The following is a 22,916-nucleotide window of genomic DNA, read 5'->3' as shown; positions in this document are numbered from 1 at the left end:
AGACTTTTGTCATGTGCTTGGTGATGAATATAAACATACTAAAATCTATACTCCTAAAGAAGCTAAACAACAAGGAAGACCCTAGAGAAGATGCTCAGTCCTCATTCAGAAGGACAAACAAGATAGACATTTGAAGCAGGAAAAGGTAGGGAACAGGACAGGAGCATACCACAAATGGCCTCAGAAAGACTCTACGATTGAGGTATCGAAGCAGAGGCTCAGGCAGTCCTAGCCAAGCTTTGGGCAGAGTGCAGGGAACTTTATGAAAGAAGGGGGAGAGAGAAAGACCCAGAGGGGACAATAACTCTAAATGGAGACCAACACAGCCATAAAAGCTGAGCCATGGAGTCCCTAAAGAGAATGATACCCCAACCAAGGACAATGCATGGATAGGACCTAAAACTCTGGCTCAGATGCAGCCCATAGACTCAGTCTCCAAGTGCGTTTCTTAGTAAGGGGAGCAAGGAATTCCTCTGGCATGAACTCAATGACAGGCTTTCTGATTACCTCCCCCTGGGAGGTACAGCCTTGCCAGGCCACAGAAAAAAAACAAAACAACAACAACAACAACAACAAAAAAAAAAAACAAAAACAAAAACAATGCAACCAATCCTGAAAGGCTAGGGTCAAGTAGAAAGGGAGGAGGACCTCCCCAACAATGGACTAGGGGTGGGGCATAGTGGGAGAAGAGGGAGGGAGGTTGAGATTGGAAGAAGACAAGGGAGGGGGCAACATCAGGGTTACAAATTGAATAACTTGTAATAAATGATAGTAATATTGCAGCCAGTCCTGGTGAGACCTGATAAGCTAGGATCAGGTGGAAAGGGAGGAGGACCTCCCCTATCAGTGGACTTTGAGAGGGGCAGGAGGAGATGAGGGAGGGAGGGTAGGATTGCAAGGGAATGAGTGAGGGGGCTACAGCTGGGATACAAAGTAAATAAACTTAAATTAATATAAAAATGAAAATTTAATTAAAAATGATAATAATAAAAATAAAAAATTTCTAAAAGGTAACACTCATGTTTTTTTTTTTATATAGGAGGAAAGAAGCACACTGTATATTAGGAGAGTTTCAAAAGCACAGGTTTCACATATAAAAGATGACTAAAAGACTGCCATCCTATATATGCCAAGTTGAGGGTCCACAATGTGGCTTTTAAATCAGTAATAGCTTTAGAGCATTGAAAATATTTCACCTGTACCCTTACAGTAAATAAATGTGGAGAAGGAACACTTCTTAACTAAAACTAAATTCTAGACTCAACAACAACAAAACTGTTTTTCATGAATTAAGAAACTTCTAAGATTAATGAAGTTAAATTTTTTCAAAAATTTGTTGTGATGTGTTGTTTTAACAATACGCTAAACTAGCGATTCTTTTCTGTATTGCACTTGACAGGTTTCTTTTCCCAAAATATCACTGGATGCTGACACGCTATCATTTGACAGTGAATGCTCATTCAAAATGAAAAATATTTCTAGAGCTTCTTTCACTAGAAGCAGTCCTCATATTTTGAGAACAAGGAACAGATGTTTATACTTTTTCCTTCCTCCATTATCTGTCCGGCTGGGTTTTTTTCCTAAGGTCAACTACTTGAAGTCTTAATATGAAGAAGCCAAATGCTAAAGGTACAAGCGCTTGTGAATTCACAGAATGATCCTGCCCCTTGAACTATCCCTAAGTTAAGGGTGAGCTGTCGAGTTTCATTGTGTTAGTAAAGTCTGGTTCTTTTTACAAATGCCTCCACACTAGCTGATTTTCAGCTTGCAATAATTGTACTTCAAAATGATTTTATGCATTCTGCTTCGAAACAAACCATTAAATCATATAAGATTATTGCATAAATAATAAATGAACAGAGGAAATGGGGTCATTTAATTTTCTTTAAAAGGGAAAAGAGTCTGGATTAATTTTAGAAAGTTATTTGTTGTGTAAAATTCATTATTTTGTCAAATGTCGTTTTTCTATTTATGACTTTTCAAGGCAGTGAGAGTAGAACTTTAAAAGCTACATATATGTAAACATATACTCATTCAAATGCAATAAAAGAAGTTTAACCTAGTAAACAATATGTGCTTTAAGAAGAAATTCTAAGGACAAAATAAAATTCTATTTTATTTTTCAAATAAAAATATTAAAATGTAATCACATTATGCAATGATCAACCCTAAACATTTAATTCAATTCTAATTAAGTGTGTGTAATTTAGTGTTATTATAGTTATTTTTAAAATGTTCTAGTATATTTATTTTAAAACATTTATATAGTTAATACAGTGGTTTTAAAACATTCATCCACCAAGTGTTCAAATAGCATATTTCATATTGAAATTGGAAAAACCGAGACTGAATAAATAGCAGTAGTTTTCATTTCACAGAAGGCAATATATTCTTTAAAATGATCCTAAATACCTACATTGAATATTCAAGTTCTATGACATAAAGCATGTGGATTTCTTTTGTTTTATATGTTGATGTATATAGACATAATAAATATAGGTCTCAAATTATAAACTGATATCTACCACCTGAATAATTGGAACTCTCTTTCCTCAGCCATAATTCACTAGCAAAGAATTAGAAGATTGTGTATACTTGTGAGTGTGTGTGTGTGCCTGTGCATGTATATGTCTGTGTCTGTTGTTTAGTAAATGTGTACAGAGAAAAGAAGTACAAGGTAAATAGAATTTCAAAGTTGTGGCCTTTCATGTTTGAGGGAGCTGTTTCTACGAATGTGAACTTTATAGGGAATAATATCTGAAAAAGAAACTCACTGCAGGATGACATACTCATGTGTAGGAGGATTTTTTAGACTTTTTTCAAAGGCCTACTTTAGGGTTCTTAAATGCTTTTACACCCCCCTTCCCACCGCCTGACCAGAGGTAGGGGAAAAAGAAGATTATTAGAAAAAGGGGGTTGTGGACCTTTTTAGACATAGTTCCTCGGGAGATCCCACTCCTCATTGTCCAGATACCAGTAGTCCAGTCAAAGAGCAAACACAAACAGCAGCAGCACTGACACCATGCAGAAGAAAGAGCATAGCTTGAGCCGGCAAATCACCAGGAGTCATGGAAAGAGGCAATGTTTATTTAGAGTGTCATGAGTTCTCAGGATCACTTCTCTCTGTAAAGTGAAATGTAGAAAACAGACCAGCGAAGCAACGTGAACTGTAGCACAGGATAGAACTTCGAAAGTTGTGTCTCACTGTCTGTGGGCTTATATTTATCTCTTCTCAGAGTCCACACAAGGATGTTTTTCCATAGGCAAAAACCACACCCCTGTCTAGAGCCAGCTTCTAGCAAAATAACATGTGCCCGCTCACAGTCTGTTCTTAGCTAACAAAGATCAGGAGTCTTTCCTCTGTAGTGGAAAAACACTTGGAACAAGACCTCCCCTATCTATGGACTTGGGGAGGGGCATGCGTGGAGAAGGGGGAGGGTAGGAGGGATAGAGCTACAGGGGGGATCCAAAGCGAATAAAGTGTAATTAATAAAAAAATGAAAACAAAACAAAAAGCAAAAAAACACATTCACAGGACACAACTGAGTTTTCAAAGAAAACAGAAACCTCCACTTCACTCATGAGTGGGCAAGTTTGTCCACAAGCAGAATTTCTTTAATTTCCTCAAGAAAAATCAATCCAATTTTTAACTTCTTCCAACTGAACAAATTATCCTGATCTTTATTTAAGATACTCTTCATAATTAAAATAATTTTGATGACATTTTCAGTTTCTTTACCTTAGGATTTAAACTAATTAGCCATTAAATATCTGAGGACCAGAAGCAAGCCAGAGAGGTGGATAAACATGACTTTGAAGCTCCGTCTTTGGTTTAAAGCAGAATGCCAGCTGGCTCCTCTCTTTGTTTCCTTCATTCATCCCAGTCCTAACAAGGTAGCCAGAATGAACCAAGGCAACTTGACACTCTTCTACTCAACTGTTGAAGTGAGGTGGGTAAAGAAACTAAGAGAAAAAACAAAGAGAAAGGGAAAATGTGCTGTATTTTCTTCTGAAAGTGTGCAAGCCTGATGAAAGTGAGATACCCCGTGTCAACAATTTACTAGTGAGAGTTAAGATAATAAACTATACAAGAAAAGGAAAACTAAGATAGGTCTCTAAAAGAAATTTTTGGAATTTAAGGTATATAACATTAGAGTAAAATATTGAATCTGCAAATAGAAATTAAAAATTATGAACAAGTTAAATATAAATACAGGGAATTTTTTTCTTCAGTTGTTTGAAAAGATAATTGGTAATGATATATGAGTGAAAGTCCATCAATAGTGAAAAAAAATAGTACAACACCATAAAATTTGTTTCAGAAGCTGCTTAACTATAGTGAATAAGCTATGCATGAAATCTTTATGTTCAATATTTTTATGAACTGAGAACTTCTCCCAAATAAAAGCTATTAATTTTAAAAGAAAACAGATTGTTTAAAGTAAATAAGATAAATTTACTCCATAAGATAATGAACATTTATATTTTAATAATAAAATGAAAAGAAGATAACAAGGAATACTATGGATTAATAAAATTAAAGAGTAAGAGAGGAAAAAGAAAGGAGTTAAGTATAGAGCAAGCAAGGGATAGTGACAGAAAAAAGGATGAGGAAAAAATACAGATAGAAAGAAAGACAGAAAGGTTAAAAAGACAAACAGGAAGGAAAGAAAGAAGGAAGAAAGGAAGGGGACATAATGCCACAGATAACAGAAATGACTATCAAAGCAGATCGCTGCACATTCCACATCCATGAAATATATAATGAGAGGACAATAAACATTTTTATCCCATAAACTTGATAATTTAAATAAAATCAGAAATTTTTGAATGACTCAGTGAAAGCCTATAAAATAAGACATTTATAATTGAAACATTTATACTTATTTTAATAAAAACATAATTTGTAAACAGTGCCTTTCCACAACAACAAAAAAATCCTAGTATTAAGTTCATTAGTCAAGTGTACTCTACATGAAATGATAATCACAATTTACATAAGTCCTTGCTAAAAGAAGAAAAGAATAATTTCCAAATCATTTTATAAACATCAAAATTAGACAATTTTATTATGAGAAAACCACAAGCCAATACCTCTAATAGACATGAACATAGGGATTCTCAAAAACATTTACATGACTAATTATCAATGATGATAACATATATGATGAAAACTATAGTTTATGCTTACTACAGACTTGTTTCACCATGAAAATGCCATGAGAATATTATTACAGCATGTTCAGAAGAAAAAAAAAGTATCCCAAACTTATTATCTATTTTAGCTGCTTTTCAAATGCTGGGATAAACAGCATGACCAATGCAAGTTATAAGAGAAAACATTTATTATTTCATAACTATTTCAGATGTTTATACTTCATAACTAACATGGCAGAAGACAGGCAGACATGGACAGGAGCAGTAGCTTAGAGCTTTCATTTTAAACACATACTCGAGACAGAGTGCTAACTTGGAATTTCATAGGCCTTTGAAATCTCAAAGTCAATTCCTAGTGACATAACTTCTTCAACAAGGACATCTTGCGAATCCTTCCCAAACAGTTCCACCAACTGGGACCAAGTATTCAAATACAAGACTAGGGGGGGGGGGGCACTTTATGTAAATCACCACAATATTCATGTTAGAGGATACTTGCAGCAATGGAGAAATAAATAAACAAACAAACAAATAAATAAGTAAATAAAAGAAAAGGAAAAACAAGAGAAGAAAAATTCAACCTGAAGTACACTTTCATAAGAATTAAAGGTAAATGTATTTACATATGCTGTTATATATTGAAGTAGTCAATTTCACCCTGCAATTTAAAGAAAGAAAAGTTTTGTTATTAAACATAGTGAATTCAACTACTTAACACTGTACCACTTGACAAGATATTTGCTAAAAAATAAATAAGTTGTGTGCATGCTCAGATGAAACACTGAATGTTACTCAAAATAGATACAGTGTACTACCATGCTTCCTCTGAGTTTGCCACACATGTTAAATGGGTACTTAAAATACACCAAGATACACAAAATGCTAGTTAGATTAATATGTAACAAAATATGCTCAAGTTCTGTGAGCTACAGATTATAACACCATAATGTAATAACTCAAATGAAACTAAATAAAAATATATTCTGTGTTCATGCATTAAAAGAGCCAATATTGTAAAGATGTTATTCTCTCTAACTCTGCTGTAGAGAGTCAGTGTTGTCCGTGAAATTCTGAGTGTGAGTTGTTGACAGAAGGTCATTGGGAACAGAGGCTTGTCCCCAATGCAAGTGGACTGGTGTCAAACCCGGAATGAGAGTCAACTTCCACAAGATGTCTCTAATCAGCACACATACACTGCAGCATTGTCACATGTGAGCAAACACACACACAAAGAAAAAGATTTTAAAAATTACAAATGCCATTGAACAGCTTGTAAAATTGACAATTTATATTTTTAAAAATACCCGTATCAACGAAAATTAAAATAAGTTAAAGTTCCCAGCTATACCACTTCTGGGCATGTACCAGAAAGATGTTCCACCATTCAACAAGGATTTTCTCAGCTATGTTCACAGCAGCTTTATTTGTAATAGCCAAAAGCTGGAAACAATCTAGATGTCCAACAACTGAAGAATGGATACAAAAATTGTGGCACATTTACGCAATGGAATATTATTCAGCTATTAAAAACAAGGAAATAATGAAATTTGCAGTCAAATGGATGGAACTGGAAAAGATCATCCTGAGTCAGAGCTAATATCCAGTATATATAAAGAAGTAAAGAAGTTGAAAAGCAACAAATCAAATAATCCAATTAAAAGATGGGGAACAGAGCTAAACAGAGAATTCTCAATAGAGGAATACCAAACGGCAGAGAAGCACTTAAAGAAATGCTCAACATCTTTAGCCATCAGGAAAAAGCAAATCAAAACGACCCTGAGATTTCACCTTATACGCATCAGAATGGCCAAGATCAAAAACTCAAGTGACAACACATGCTGGAGAGGTTGTGGAGAAAGGGGAACCCTTCTCCACTGCTGGTGGGAATGTAAACTGGTACAACCATTCTGGAAATCAATCTGGCGCTTTCTCAGACAACAAGGAATAGCACTTCCTCAAGATCCAGCTATATCACTCCTAGGCATATATCCAGAAGAGGCTCAAGTGCACAAAAAGGACATTTGCTCAACCATGTTTGTAGCAGCTTTATTTGTAATAGCCAGAAGCTGGAAACAACCCAGATGCCCCTCAACTGAAGAATGGATGCAGAAATTGTGGTACGTCTACACAATGGAATATTACTCAGCAATGAAAAATAAGGAAATCATGAAATTTGCAGGTAAATGGTGGGACCTGTAAAGGATCATCCTGAGTGAGCTATCCCAGAAGCAGAAAGACACACGGTATATACTCACTCATATAGATATATAATATAGGATAAACCTACTAAAATCTGTATGTCTAAAGAAACTAATCAAGAGGGAGGACTCTGGCTAAAATGCTCAATCCCCACTCGGAATGGCAAAGAGGATGGACACCAGAAGAAGAAGAAAACAGTGAACAAGTTAGGAGCCTCCCACAGAGGGCTTCTGAAAGGCTCTGCCCTGCAGACTATGAAAGCAGATGTTGAGACTTATGGCCAAACTTTGGGCAGAATGCAGGGAATCTTAGGAAAGAAGTGGGAAATAATAGTAAGATCTGGAGGTCCACAAGGAGAGCAACAGAACCAAAAAATTTGAACACAGGGGTCTTTTCTGAGACTCATATTCCAACCAAGTAGCCCATGGCAGTTCAGTGTCCAAGTGGGTTCCCTAGTAATGGGAACAGGGACTGTCTCTGACATGAACTGATTGGCCTGCTCTTTGCTCACCTTCCCCTGAGAGGGGAGCAGCCTTACCAGGCCACAGAGAAGACAATGCAGCTACTCCTGATGAGACCTAACAGACTAGGACCAGAAGGAAGAAAAAGAAACCCTCCCCTACCAGTGGACTTGGGGAAGGGAGTGTGTGGAGAAGGGGGAGGAAGGGAGGGATTGGGAGGAGAGGAGGGAGGGAACTAGAGGGGGGATACAAAGTAAATAAAGTATAATTATAAATAAAAAAGAAAAAGAAAAGATTTTTCTATATTCCCATTTCTTTTCCAACTTCTCATGGCTTCTGCTCACTAGCTCACAACCTCCTGGACTTCTCTCTAACAGTTATTGTTACATGCACACACACATATACACCATGTACATATATATCATTTGCAAACAAATATACACAAACAAATACATGTATGTCATATGCAGAACACATACATGCAGACATGTACATATTCATACACACACACATATATACTGCTGAGTCTGATCACTGATCAGTGTTGTATGTGAATGATTTCAGGGGTGACCTCTTTGTATTGAGTTGTTGGAATGCTGCTCAAAGTTGTAGCCTCCATGGCCTGACATGGAGCCTCTCTGAGCTCTGCAAATGATGGGGGACTCCCTTCTCCCAGAGGGGCTTCTTGCTGTCTGCCTGTCTTTATCTGGAGAATGTCTTTGAGCTAGATGCCTGGCTTATAGGAGAATTAGCCTCTGACACAGCTTCCTGCAAAATGTGCTTCCCCAGCCCACATGATGCTTAGTAGTATGCTCCTCTACACCTGATAGGACACCTGTTGCTTAATGCAAATGAAGCCCACTGTACCTATCTATCAGAGTAACTCCTGGCTGATGCCCTTTTCCTATATGCCACTCACCCCGGGAATGAAGATGATCTGCCTCCCTGAAACTGGTCCCAGATGCTATTCTTTCCTGTTCATGTCCTTCTGAGCCTTACAACCACTTCTAATCCTCCTTCCCTCTTGGGCTGGTAGGGAACAGCCCCAGAGAGAAGAGGAGACACACATTGTATTCTCAGTTAAGGGTCTTCTCACCAGGGAAGAATATATCTTCTTTTGTCAGAATGTTAAAATGAATTTAAGAAATGGAGTTAGAGATTGGACCTCTGTTGGAGGAAGGGGAAGACCAACCCACCTACAAAATCATTGACCCAAAACTTATCCTGCCTATAAGATGTGCAGGGATAATGATAAAGCAGAGATTGAGGGAATGTCCAAACAATGCCTGGCCAACCTGAGACCCTCCTCATGGAAGAAAGCTAACCCCTGACACTGTTAATGATACTCTGTTATGCTTGCAGACAGGAAACTGGCATAGCTGTCCTCTGAGAAACTCAACCCAACAGCGGATCTAAATAGATGCTGAGACTCATAGCTAAACAGTGGGCAGCTTGCAGGGAGTCTTGTGGGGAAAAAAAAAAGGAAAGAATAAAAGGATCGAGAAGGGACAGAAGCTCCAGAAGAAAACCAAGAAAGCAAATTAACCTAGGCCTGGAGAGGGACTTAACAGATCACCAACCATTGGCCATGCCTGGTCTCAGCCTGAGCCCCTTACACATATGTAGATGATGAGTAGCTTGGGAAACATGTGGATCCCCTAGAAAGTTAGGTTGTCTCTGACTTGGACTCTGTTGCCTGCTTTTCAATCACTGCCTCAGCAGGCCAAAGGGGAGAAGATGCCATAGGTCCCGATGTGAATTGATGTTCTGGTATTAGTTGGTAGGAGGAAGGCTCCCCTTATTGGAGAAGTAGGAGAAGGGCAATGGAGGTAGAGGGATGGAGAATCAGAATGGAAAGAGAGGAAGGAGGGCCTACAATTAGAATGTAAAGTGAATAAAATAAATGAATTAATTTTAAATAATGGAGTTACAATTAATAGTTTTCTTTTTTTTTTAATTTTATTTTTCTTATTAGTTACATTTTGTTAACTCTGTGTCCCAGCTGTATCCTACTCCCTCATTCCCTCCCCAACCCCACACTCCCTCCCTGGTCTCCTCCCTGCCCCTTTCCAAGTCCACTGATAGGGGAGGACCTCCTCCCCTTTCATTTGACCCTTTTTTATCAGGTATCTTCAGGGCTGGCTGCAAAGTCCTCCTCTGTGGCCTAACAGGACTGCTCCTCCTCTGGGGGGGGGGGGGAGTCAAAGAGCCTGCCCTTGAGATCCTGTTAGAAATAGTCCTTGTTCCCCTTACTTTGAGAAACTACTTGATTACTGAGCTACCACGGGCCACATCCGAGCAGAAGTTCTAGGTTATATCCATAGATGGTCATTGGTTGAGTGTCAGTCTCAGAAAAGACCCTGTGCCCTGATATATTTGGTCCTTGTAAAGCTCCTATCCTTTCCATATCATACTAACTCCCCTTCTTTCATATGATTCCCTGCACTCTGCCATGGTTTGGTTATGAGTCTTAGTGTCTACTTTGAAACACTGCTAGGTAGAGTCTTTCAGATGCCTTCTGCGGTAGACTCCTGTCATACGTTCAATGCACATCCCATTTGTCTTTCTAAATGAGGATTGATCATCTTTACCCGTGTCTGCTTTCTTGATTATCTTCATTAGGTGTGTAGATCTCCATTGCTGGTGGGAATGTAAACTGGTACAACCACTTTGGAAGTCAATCTGGTGCTTTCTCAGACAATTAGGAGTAGTACTACCTCAAGACCCAGATATACCACTCCTAGGTATAACCCAACATTTGCTCAAGTATACAACAAGGACATTTGTTCAACCATGTTTGTAGCATCTTTATTTGTAATAGCCAGAACCTGGAAACAACCCAGATGTCCATCAACTGAGGAATGGATACAGAAATTGTGGTATTTTTACACAATGGAATACTACTCAGCAATCAAAAAGGAGGAAATCATGAAATTTGCAGGCAAATGGTGGGATCTAGAAAAGATCATTCTGAGTGAAGTATCCCAGAAGGAGAAAGACAAACACGGTATATACTCGCTTATATAGACCTACAAGATATGATAGACACAATTAATAGTTTTCAATGATTAAATTTACATTTTGTTATTTCAATGATTAGTGACAGTTTTCAAGGATTGCTCTAGATAGTAAAACTACTGTTTTTCTAATATAGTTACTCAGAATCTATGCCATATAAAAATAAAAAACTTTTTGAAAAATTCTGACTCTAGTTTCTAAGGTTATTGGAAATGAGTAATATTACAATTAAATACAAACTTTATTCACCTATTGTACTACTTTTTCATTGGAAGTCAACAATTATATCAAGTGTTCATGTGAATTTACTTAAGTTACAATTCATATCAATAGCTGCCAATGTGAGATAAATTGAGTTGATTTTTTATAGTAAGATTTTAGTTAATTACTTAATAATTGAAAATCATCTACATGTGGAACAAAATTCAGTTATACACTTGTATAGTCACACAATTAAAATTTGGTAAAAAGTAAAAAGAGACTCACATTAACTGTTAAGTAATCATAATGCTAAATAGTAATGATATTATACTGATAAAATTATAGGCTCAAGAATTGAATAGGAGTTTGATATCTATATAGATCAATAAACAAAATACAGATGATTGTCTTCAAGATTAGTAGAGCAATGTACTGATGAGAACCTGAGCCTTTGACACATGGTAGAGAAAACATTGGACTTCAGAATCTAAACACCTTGAATTTGATGTGACAACCTCCAGAAAGCAGCTGGAAAGGTGTTATAGTGATGAACTGAATATGTCAAAATATAACAAAAGAACACATAGGGAAAATAATTGTACCCTTAGAACTCTATCACATCTTACATAAAATATGAACTGTAATTTTTTTTAACTTCTAGGTCCTTTAATTGACCTCACTGGCCAACCCTTTTATTTTTTATTTATTTATTTTTTATTAATTACACTTTATACACTTTGTATCCTCCCATAGGCCCCTCAAAAAAAAAAGAAATAATTTGGATTTCACCAAAAAAAATATGTGTCTGTCTTAAAAAGTCTTATTTTTTTTAACATTTTCATTTTATATCTCAATTGTAACCTCTTTCCTCATCTCCTCCCATTCTGACCCTCCCTCCCTCTTCCCCTCCTTTTCCTTTCCCTTAGTTCACTGAAATGGGGTGACCAGTTAAGTTCATGCAGTAAAGTTTTTAGAGTTCAGAGTCAGTTTTTTACAAGTAGAGCAATTCAGTGAGAAGCCAAGAGAAGTCAATTAGAATAAATCATCTTGGAGAGAAGTTTTGAGCAAGAACAGCTGTGTTGAACCAGCCAACCAGAGTTCAGAAAAAAAGAAATAAAAATAAAAAAAAACTGGAAAGTGTAAGCTTATACAGTAGTAAGTCTTGGAGGCTGAAAATATTCTAGGCCTAGGTTAACTATCAGAGGCTGGAAGCTGAAGGTTTCAAAGCTGTCTTGCAGAAGACTAAATTATATGGAGGATAGAAGCTCCCAGGTCTAAGCCTAGGAATATTTAGATAGAAATTCTCTCAGGTCAGCCTAAACTGTGTATTAGTAAAGCTTGGGTATGGCTCTCACTTCATACCTTGTCTGAAGAAATAAAAACATTTACACAAGTAGAGTCAAGTCACATAATGGGGATATTGAAATGTTTGTACATTTGCACCATTTAGTAGGATACATGTAAAAATATATATCACGTCCAGAACAATTTTTATGACATAAAAGCAAAAAGAAACCTCAACCTCAATGAGAACATATATATTTTATTTTTACTCTTTTCTTTTACATTTAAAATTCACATAGTCATTTTCATCTTAGTATCTAAATCTCAGGTTGAGTATTTGAGTTATCTAAAAGTGAAATAAAACCTACTTATCCCTACATTTTAAAATGATAATATAAATATATCTGGCATTGTATATAATAAAACTAAATTTAAGTATGTATTTAATTTTTCTTTTCACATAGGATGCTGTTATCTGACAAGACAAAAAAGAAGTAATTAAATAACAAAAGATATGACATTCAGTGTGTGTGTGTGTGTGTGTGTGTGTGTGTGTGTGTGTGTGTGCACGTGCCACATGTATCTCTGTTGAATCCTTCCTAAATCCATCTATAAGGGTAAATCATAGATTATAGATTAAATTATATGTTATATATCATCTTGAAAAAAATGTATCTTTATATATCACTTTGAAGGGGCTAGTGGGCTTGCAAACATTTAATCAAACATTTTTATGAGTTTTGGTTTGTTCTATTTAGATGAGATAAATTTAGTTTATCTCATCTCATAAATGAGATAAATTGTTCTATTTAGATGATATAAATCAGTGAACTGAATAAACTGTTTATTATACTCGGGTTGTCCTCATCCAATTATCTGAATATCTATGCAGACCCTTCTAAGGACCTAAGAGAAGATTCCTGAAGCAGGGCTTTCAAATGAAGTGTTTTGTCTTCCTCACAGCATAGTTTGACCTTAAATTGTTAAAAAAGGGCACTTCACAAGTTTGGGATTTGTCACACTCCATGACCATGTGGCTCTCATTCATTTCCTTATAGTAAATGCACACACACACACACACACACACACACACACACACACACACAGACACACTTCTCTATTTTGAAAAAAAAAAATGAGAATGTAGTACCATTTCCCTGGTCCCTTCTCTTTTCCATAAGGACTGTAGTTCCTACATTTCCAAGCAAAATATGTTAGACTATCACTGGAATGTTCAATTCTCAGATGAAAGTTTATTATATAAGAGAAATTCAAGATTGATTAGGGCTTTATTAGAGAACCAGCTTTAGAATGACGATTACATCGGCTTCTGAGATGTCAGGTTTTAGTTAGGAAATGGAATGAATAATTTAAGTAAAATGCATGCCATGCTCCGTAATAGTGTAGTCAATCAACTTCTGCTCTTGCAGCCTCCGTTTCTATTTTCATCGCTGTAATCTTGCAAATTGTTTTTTTTTTCTTTTGCCTTTTTAATGAATGCTGACATAAAGATTTCCATCCTAATGCAAGTTTAATAAGAAATCCATTTTATTTTCTGGTCAGCATGATAGTTAAAATGTTGACACTTTACACAATGATGCTTCTGAGTTATGTAAATCAGCTTACAAAATGTGTACATGAAAGCCAGCTTACTTATGTCTGGTGGGTGCTGTGTGGGCCTCTTAACTAATTTCAATGTGTTTAAAAGCATTTGTGTTCTAGTTAGTTTTTCACAATACTAGAGGAGCAAATTTTACAAAAGACTAAGGTGATATAAAAATCTGTCAGGAACTCCCACTATACATACGCTGACCTTGAACCATAATTCTTTTACTTCATGTTTCCCAAGTGATGGGATCACTGACTTAGCATGGGATGTACATGGGATGGAATTCTGTTTATAGATGTAATCGTTTTCTTTAAATTTTGGGTTTTTTTTCCAGATTTTCCTTTTGACGTGTGATCTGACTCAGTTGCTGAAGATACCTTAGGATTTCAGATCCCCCTTCCTCTTAAGTACCTGTGTTGCACACCTGAACCATTCGACCCAAGTATATTTGCATATTCTAATTGAAATGTGAGTAACGTCAGGCATTTTTATGTGTATCAAAGATTAATACCTGAATAACATTAATGGATATTGACTAAAAAAGGAGTTCAAATGTATAGAGTGTTAGGCCACAAAATCAACTTATACTTATGGTATGAAAAACTTTTAAAAGTATACTAGAAAAGCATTATCTTTTTTTTGTAATTTTATTTTATTTTATTAATTACACTTTATTCACTTTGTATCCCCCCATAAATCCCTCCTTCCTCCCCTCCCAGTCCCACCCTCCCTTCCCCCTTCTTCACGAATGCCCCTCCCCAAATCCACTGATAGGGGAGGTCCTCTTCTCCTTCCTTCTGATTTTAGTCTATCAGATCACATCAGGAGTGGCTGCATTGTCATCTTCTGTGGCCTGGAAGGGCTGCTCCCCCCTTAGGGGGAGGTAATCAAAGAGCAGGCTGATCAGATTACATCAGAGGCAGTCCCTCTTCCCATTACTATGTAACCATCTTCGACACTAAACTGCCATGGGGTACATCTGTGCAGGGGTTCTAGGTTATTTCCATGCCTGATACTTGGTTGGAGTATGAGTCTCTGGGAAGACCCCTGTGTTCAAATTTTCTGGTTCTGTTGTTCTCCTTGTGGGGTTCCTGTCCTCTCCAGCTCTTGCTATTTCCCACTTCTTACATAAGATTCCATATACTCTGCCCAACCGTTTGCCATAAGTCTCAGCATCTGCTTTGATAGTCTGCAGGGCACAGCCTTTCAGAGGCCCTCTGTGGCAGGTTTCTAGGTTGTTTCCTGTTTTCTTCTTCTTCTGATGTCCATCCTCTTTGCCTTTCGGGATGGGGATTGAGCATTTTAGTTAGGGTCCTCTCTCTTGATTAGTTTCTTTAGATGTACAAGTTTGAGTAGGTTTATCCTATGTTATATGTCTATATGAGTGAGTATATACCGTGTGTGTCTTTCTGCTTCTGGGACAGCTCACTCAGGATGATCCTTTCCAGGTCTTACCATTTACCTGGAAATTTCATGATTTCCTTATTTTTCATTGCAGAGTAATACTCCATTGTGCAGATAAAACATTGTACATAATAAATAAATAAATAAATCTTAAAAAAAAGAAAAAGAATGAAAAGCATTATCTTATGCAATTAAGTGAAACCAATTTTATATTATGAAATTTCATTCTAAAAGTTAAATATCGATGCTATAAAATATGGGGGTGTAAGTGCTCATTGCTGGTTGTTTGCTTCTCTTAGGATTTGATGTTTCTCTCTCAATGAACTTGTGCAAGTAAAAGTTAAAGAAACAGCCAGGTGTGGTGGCACATGCTTTTAATCCCAGCACTTTTGAGGTATAGGCAAGAGGATTGCTGTGAGTTCAGGGCCAGCCTGGTCTACAAAGTGAGTTCAGATCAGCCAGAGCTACATAGAGAAATTCTGCCTTGAAAAGTAAGTTAAGGAAACACAGACGTTGTAATTGATTGTCAGACACTGTCCACAGTAATGGAGCTACTCCCGGAGAAATGGAGATGTGACGGATTGCTGGAGCTGACATTCTGCGAGGCTCATCAGACACAGTTACAGATTTCAGAAGAAAGCTTTGCCCCTGTGTGTGTCTACACATGATCTCTGTTCTATATTAGTGGCCATGTCTTGTCTGAGGCAGGTAGGAATCCAAACTGCATGCACAGAATGGCAAGACAAAGACATCTTACTGGCTGAATTGTATTTTCCACTAAAACTCTGGGCTAAAGGACTAATCTTGGGATATTAGAATGTAAACTGTGTTTGGATGCAGGCCATTTACACACGTGTTTAAGCTAAAATAAGGCTGCTGAGATAAACCTAATGCCACATGAATTATATTCCTGCAAAGTGTAGACATTTGTGTGTACAGACAGACACCAGGTGTGTGTGCACAGAGGAAAGACTTTGTGAGCACCATGCAAGGCCAACGAGATAGGCATGGCATAAATAGAAAAACAAACAAACAAATAAAAGACCATACCTTATCATCTTGATCTTGCAGTCTTCAGAGCTGTGGGACAATGTTTCTGTCATTTAAAATACTACGGATTTTTAAAAATTTACTTATTCATTTTACTTTATTCAATTTAGGTGCTGATTGTGGCCTTATCCCTCATTTCCAACAGGCCACACCCTCCCTCCTACTTTCTCTCTATCTCCCTCCTCTGGTCCTCAGAGAAGGAAAACCATCCTTTCCTACAAATTGATTCCAGCCTAACAAGTCTTATCAGGATTGCCTCCATTCACTTGCTCTGTGATCCAGCAGGGCTGCCCCTCCCGGTAGAAGTGGTCGAAGAGTAGCTGACAGAGTCCATGATAGAGACAGACAGAACCTGTTCCCTTCACTAGGAAGCCTACATGGAGACTGAGCTCACTTTGAGCTCCATCTGAACAAGAGGTCTAGGACCTCTCCATGCATGATCCATAGTTAGTCAATCGGTCTCTGCAGAACCTTCTGGGCCCAGATTTGTTGACTCTGTTGGTCTCCTTGTGGAGCTCCTGTCCCTCCAGTCCTTCTATTCTTGCACTCTTCCATAAGACTCCCAAAGTTTGACTGTGAGTTTCAGCATCTGTCTCAGTCCCCTGCTGAGTAATACTATCCAGTGGTGTTATTCAGAGGACATCCATGGAATGCTCCAGTCCTCTTCCCTCTCTTCAACTGCTTCTGGTGTCTATTCTATTTGCCCTTCTGGATGAGAATTAAGCATCCTTCTTAGGGTCCTCCTTGTTATTTGGCTTCTTTAGGTCCGTGGATTGTAGTATGGTTATCATCTATTATACGGCTAATATCTGCTTATTAGTGAGTACATACCATGTATGTCTTTCTGCTTCTGGGTTACCTCACTCAGGATGAACATTTCTAGTTCCCACCATTTGCCTGCAATTTTCATGATTTCCTTATTTTTAACAGATGACTAATATTCCATTGTGTGCATATGTTACAAATTCTGTATCCATTCCTCAGTTGAGGAACATCTAGGTTGTTTCCAGATTCTGGCTATTATGAATAAATATGTTATAAACATAGTTGAGCAAATGCCCTTTTTGTATGGTGGAGCATCTTCTGATCTTTTGGATATATGCCCAGGAGTTGTACAGCTGGGTTTTGAGGAAAAACTAGATTTTCAAAGTGGTTTTACAAGTTTGCATTTCCAGCAACAACGGAGGAGTGTTCCCCCTACTCCACATCCTTGCCAGCATATACTGTCACTTGATTTATTTTTATCTTAACCATCCTGATGGGTGTAAGATGGAATCTGAGTTTTTTTATTTGCATTTCCCTGATGACTAATGATGTTGAACATTTCTTTAAGTGTTTCTCCACTGTTCAATATTCCTCTGTTTAGAATTCTCTGTTAGTTATGTACCCCATATTTAAATTGGATTATTCTGTTTGTTGATTTTAATATCTTGATTTCTTTAGATATTTTGATGTTAGCCCTCTGTCAGATGTAGAATTGGTAAAGAACTTATTCCAGTTCATAGGCTGTCACTTTGTTCTGTTGACAGTATCCTTTGCTTTACAGAAGCTTTTCAGTTTCATAAGGTCCCATTTATTAATTGTTGATCTTAGAACCTGTGCTGTCAGTATTCTATTCAGGTAATTGTCTCCTCTGCCAATGAGTTCAAGGTTTTTCCCCTTTTTCTTCTAGCTAATTAGTGTGTCTGGTTTTATATGGGGGTCTTTAATACACTTGAAACTGAATTTTGTGCAAGGTGATAAATATAAATATAGATGAATATATAGTATTTCTCTACATTGAACATCCAGTTAGACCAGCACCATTTGTTTAAGATCCTATATTTTTTTCTATTGTATGGTTTTGGCTTCTTTGTCAAAAATCAAGTGCTCATATGTCTATATCTAGGTCTTAAATTCAATTCCATTGATCCACCAGTCTGTTTCTATGCCAGTACCATGTAGTTTTTAATTATAGTTGCTCTTTACTATAGCTTGAGATCAGGGATAGAGATACCTCCAGAAGACCTTTTATTGTACAGATTTGTTTAAACTCTTTTGGGTTTTTAATTTTTCCACATGAAGTTGAGAATTGTTTTTTCAAGGTATGCAAAAAATTGTGTTGGCATCTTGATGAGAATTTCGTTGAAACTGTAGAAAGCTTTTGCTGAGATGACCATTTTTACTAAGTTAATTCTACCTATACATGAGCATGGGAGATCTTTCCATCTTCTGATATCTTCTTCAATTTCTTTCTTCAAGGACCTAAAGTTGTTTTCAGACAAGTCTTTCACTTCCTTGATTAGAGTTACACCAAGATAATTTATGTTTTGTTGTTGTTCTTTTTTTAAATTTAATTTTATTTATATATTTATTTATTACAATTTATTCACTTTATATCCTTGCTGCAGCTCCCTTCCTCATTTTCTTCCAGTCCTACACACCCTCCTTCTCCCCCTAAACCCTTTCCCTAGTTCCCTGATAGGGGAGGAGGCCTACAGAGACCTATACACCAACCAAGAACCATGCATGGAGAGGACCTAGACCCCCTGTTCCAAGAAAGGCTATTGTGTCTCATTTTCATTGAATTTTAGGAAGTCTTTAATTTTTTTTTCTTTATTTCATCCCTGACTCAATTGTCATTGAATTGAGAGTTGCTCAGTTTTCATCCACGTGTAGGCTTTTTGTTATTTCTCTTGTAGTTAAGGTCCAGCTTTAATCCAAACTCCTGCATTTTTTCTGCATTTCTTTAAATGATTTGTTCAATTAATTCACCTCTGTTTGTATTTTTGTATATTTCTTTGAATAATTTATTCATTTCCTCTTTAAAAGCCTCAAACTGTTTGACTGTACCTTCCTGTGGTTCTTTAAGGATTTCGTTTGTTTACTCTGTTATCATTTTTATAAGCATAGATTTAATGTCATTTTCTTGTGTATCAGTTGTGTTAGGGTTCCAGGGTTGCTTGTCATGGGATAAGTGGTTTCTGAGGATGTCGTGTTGATTGTGTTTTTAAACTGGCCTTTAGCCACCTGGCTGTCTCTGGTGTTGGCTGGTAGATTTCTGTTGCACACCAGAGTACCGGAAGAGGTAAAAGAAGTAACATGGGTAGTTCTCAGGGACTTGCTAGTGGCTCTTCTCAGATGTATGGGCCAAGAGACCCTCCTCTTGCCAGGGGAATTCCCAAGAGTCAGCTGCCTTGCTTTTAGTTTTCTTGCTCTGAGATTAATTACTTCCAGCTGCCCATTGGGCTCAGACACTGTGCTTGCTGGGCGCAGTCATTTTGCGGAACCTGTGAGTTCAGAGATCTCGTTTGTCTCATTAGGAAGACGAGAGGTTGAGCTTTTCATGGGAAGCTGGTGTCGTTTCTGTGGATCCCAAGTGTCAGAAGGCCTAGGTTGAAACAGCATGCCTCCAGTACTGTTAACCACAGACCTTGGCAGTGAGTGGGTGGCCTGAGGTTGGACTCACCATGGAAACTTGCATTTCTCTCACCATTTTCTCTCCTCTCAATGGAAAAAAAAACAGATGCTGGGATTTTGGGCTCCACAGCACAACCTGTCAGTTGCTTAACTCTCACTGCTGTCCTGCTGTTGAGATACTGTGCGTGATCAGCTCTACCATCTTGGATCTCAAATCTATCTGTGCAGTTTTACTCTGGCAGTCCCAGCAACCTACTAGAGGTATTCTAATTGCAAGTGAATATTGACTGTTCCTGCGACCATAGGAGCAAACTGCCCTCACATTCTCCATCAGACGGAGAGAAGTACACAGTGGAGAGAAGGATGCTTCTACAGTTTATCACACAGGACTAGGGTACATTTCTCCAAAGGGAAACTTCAGCAAAAACTTCAGCTGTGGTAAAAATAGTTTGAAGTTTTAACTGTAAAATTTATCAAAAACATGTTAAAGAAAATAATTTTAAAATGGATACTCATTAAACACTGGGATAGTTAAGTCAGATGGTTTCTATATTTTAAAATACTGATTATTATAAATATTTTAGTGAAGTTATGACTCTAAGAAAAAAAATCCCTACTACTGACACTTTATAAGACTAGAATAATGCCTACCTACCTTCTAAAATTCATCATTATACCCATAAATATGTGTAACTCTTATCATCAAAGAAGCTTCTCTACACAGCAAATTGAGACCATTACTGAAAACTACCTAGATCTCAAGAGATTATATGGACTCAGCCCTAACAATTGCATCTACAACACAACTCTTGAACCTAAGGCTAGTGGATGAGAAGGCAGAGAGCAATTAATTTTAGTGGCATGTGAATATTTTTCTTCAGGGTATAGTTTTCTATCTTTAAACACAATGCTCATATGACAGAACTAAGAAGTGGGTTACAAGAATGTTAATGGCTTTTAGTGGGTGGAATTCATATATGATGCTCAACATCTACTACATATAGACAGGGCTCCACAACTATGCATGATGCATCTCAAGTTATCAATAGTGGTATAGTCACAATAGGGGTAAAAGACATTAACTTAAAATTCCAGGGCGTTATGAGCAGCTCAAGATTATTTTAATATTTTGTCTACTGCCTACCACTATATTGTTACTCTCTTTATTTTTGGAAATTCATTTTATTTTTTAAAGCTTCAGGAATCTGATTGTTACTTTTGCTTGATAACTTACACTTTAGGTATTTATAGGTTTTACAATTTTATACATATGTGTAAAGAACTGTTATTCTTTAATGATTCAGATGCTAAGAAGATGGTTCTCGGTTGATCATGATCACTTGATAGACTCTCCATGAGGTAGAACTTGAAGAAGTTTTAAAAAGGTTGGAGGATCTAGTCTTATTTTGTTGCCTTTCTTGGCTATCTAGAAGAAGCTTTTTTTGAAAGGCTGAGCCTTTACCCACCCAATATTAGTTAAACTTTTATGTGACTACATAATACTTATGTTACGTGATTTCCTGCTATAATAACCCATCATGGTAATGCAGATGGGATGGGACCTTGTCAGAGACCGTTTTATATCATTTAGACTTTCAGTTTCAAAGGCATGAGCAAATCAAACACCTTTGTGTTTAAATAGTCTGTCTCTAGAATTTTGTTATAATAATTCAAAAAAGGGACTAATACACATTGGATATTACATGACAGCATGCCATCTTTCCCAGGTCCTCTGTCTCACTTCTTATCTCATGTGTAGGATAACTGAACAGAAAACTGTGTCCAAGACTGACCAAGGGAACTGGCCACTAATTTCAGTATTTGCTCTCTGCTTCAGGTTTAAAGTCCCCGCTTTCTGATTAATGTATTACTCTGTATGGTATTTTAAATGTATTTTATCTACTTGCACTTATATGTCAATAGCCTATGGACTATAACATTGCATTTTAGAGAAGCTCATTAAAAGTTAAGCAATACCAAATGGAGATTTTTTAAGAGCCTTGAAGTAATGATGACCCAAATCTGAGGAATTCTCTGAAAATGCAGATGCACAAGATTACTTCCTTCTTAAGGTTAAGAAGTGGGATTGCTGAGGAAGGGATACACTCTTTTGTCATGTAGAATCTGCTGCAAATTATGCACATGATTGCAGCCTGTTTGAGTCATCACCCACATTGAGGTAGGTTTTCAGTGAGGCAATGGCTTTTGAGTCATTCACATTCTTGTGTGACTCCTCACTGATACTCCTTCAGGTACCTCCAAAGATCTCATCCTAAACTAAGTTGTATTTTGGTACTATCCTAACTTTTGTCCATCAGTGGTTCACCAAGGGAGGTAAATTGATTTTGTTCATGTCTTACTAGGAACAATGTCACACAGAAATTGTTTTGCTATTTTTTTATGAAGAATACCTCCCAAGATATTTGACCTATATAACAATAGAAACCAAAGTGTAGGGATCTATTCTAAGATTATAATTTAATTTTTTAAAATTTAAAGTGATATAAAATTTATTATTTTTTACAGAAATAATTTTCCACAATTTATAGTATTCAGAAGAATGTTACATATTTTAATTCTTAATTGCCTGTTTATAAATAGTATTTTTTTCTCTCTCTCTCTCTAGATATATATGGTGTATGTCAACCATATATGTTCAGACTACCCCTGAATATTAAAGAATATCCTTCCATATAAATTGTGTGATCATTCCCTATCTTTTCTTTATATTTTTACCTTAAAATACTTTCATTTTGGCCCTCACCATCTTTCTCTTCAAGTGTTGGTGTGTGTGTGTGTGTGTGTGTGTGTGTGTGTGTGTGTTTGAGAGAAAAAGACAGAGACACAGAGAGACAGAGGATCTGGGTGCATATGGTGGTAAGATGATGTCTTAGGACTTCTATTGCTATGAGAGACACCATGACCAAGGCAACTCTTATAAAAGAAAGTATTTAATTGAGGGCTTGCTTACAGTTTCAGAGGATTAGGTCATTATCATCATGGCAGGGAATATGGCAGCATACAGACAAGAATGGTCATGGTACAGTAGCTGAGAACTTCACATCATGATCCTCTGGCATCATGGAGAGAGAGAGAGAGAGAGAGAGAGAGAGAGAGAGAGAGAGAGAGAGAGA

This window comes from Psammomys obesus, unplaced genomic scaffold (genome assembly GCF_907164565.1).
Source record: "Psammomys obesus unplaced genomic scaffold, mPsaObe1.curated_primary_1811, whole genome shotgun sequence".
In the NCBI taxonomy this organism is placed as follows: Eukaryota; Metazoa; Chordata; class Mammalia; order Rodentia; family Muridae; genus Psammomys; species Psammomys obesus.
This window is presented reverse-complemented; position numbering follows the sequence as displayed.